This window comes from Cornus florida, unplaced genomic scaffold (assembly GCF_030987335.1).
Source record: "Cornus florida cultivar Cherokee Brave unplaced genomic scaffold, ASM3098733v1 CherokeeBrave_3.0.0_Hap2_Chr05, whole genome shotgun sequence".
In the NCBI taxonomy this organism is placed as follows: Eukaryota; Viridiplantae; Streptophyta; class Magnoliopsida; order Cornales; family Cornaceae; genus Cornus; species Cornus florida.
The window spans coordinates 13713768-13715038 of record NW_026775575.1 but is presented as its reverse complement, the minus strand read 5'-3'; the positions used below and the strand labels follow the sequence as shown (position 1 = coordinate 13715038).

The following is a 1271-nucleotide window of genomic DNA, read 5'->3' as shown; positions in this document are numbered from 1 at the left end:
CTGAAGTTTGGTTAATCAAAAATTGATTAAACCTTTGAGATAAGGATTTCATCTCGGCGGCTATGTCATTGGAATTGTTAACTTGATATAAGCCAACATTCTTCCTTCCACCTAGATTTCTACCATTTTTAGAAGATAAGGATCTATGCATTGAATTTTCACTCATGCTTTCATATAATTGCCACACATCATCCTCAAGCTTATCAAGACAAAAACCACCCATAGATGCATCAACCATACCCTTGTGACTATCCGGCAAACTTTTAAAGAAATCTTGAACTAGTTGCCACTTAGGTATGTCATGATGTGGGCACTTCCTAAGCAAGTCACTAAATCTTTCCCATGCCTCATGAAATATTTCCCCATCCCCTTGAGAAAATTCTTTATTGGAAGTCCTAATAGTATTGGTCTTAGAAACCGGATAGTACTTCTTCAAGAACTTTTGTTGCATTTCTGCCCAAGAAGTTATCGAAAAAGGCCTAAGATTATTGAACCAATATTTTGCCTTGTCTTTAAGGGTGAAAGGAAAAATTTTAAGTCTTAAAACCTCTTCCGGCATGTCCGTGTATTTCACAGTGGAACACACTTCAAGAAACTCATCCAAATGCTTGTAAGGTTCTTCACTTAGAAGTTCATGATAGTTGGGAAGCATTTGAATGGTTTGTGGTTTAATCTCATAGTGATGTGCTCTAAATGGGGGCAATTGAATGCAAGTGGGTGCATTATATTCATTTGGCACATAATGGTCTCTTAAAGCAATGGTAGGATTCACAACCGATGGTGCAAAACGAACACCTTGATTAGCTTGAACCATAGGAGGTTGTGCAGCAAAAATTGGCCGAGGCATTCCCAATGGAACTTGGCCTTGTTATTGTGGGTGAATAAATGGTCTAGGCATGCCCAACGGTACTTGAATGTTTTTATGATGCACATTAGGGTGGAGGATGCCTTGTTGGTCTATGTGACCAAGGTCCTCCACATGGTCGTCATTCAACTCCTTCATTGGTAAAATGGAGTGATGAGAACTACCTCTTCCCCTAGGATTATGAACAACCGATTCAAGATACAAATTAGGAGAGACAAGAGTAGGATTTAATGACCTACGACCATGCATACACTAGCTAAACAAATAACGGGAAAATAACAATCACTTCGCCCCCACAACAAATCAATCAACAAACATTCTCCACATACATTGATCTCATACTCCCATACTTGAACAACAAGCAAAGAAAAGTAAATTACCTCCACGCGGGCTCACGATTTATCTA

The 1271-nt window shown here is 39.0% G+C and overlaps 1 pseudogene; it reads left to right on the top strand.

The window, feature by feature from the left end:
• The first annotated feature begins 296 nt into the window (after nucleotides 1-296).
• On the top strand, nucleotides 297-394 carry LOC132310884 (small nucleolar RNA R71; annotated as a pseudogene).
• Nucleotides 395-1271: the final 877 nt, after the last annotated feature.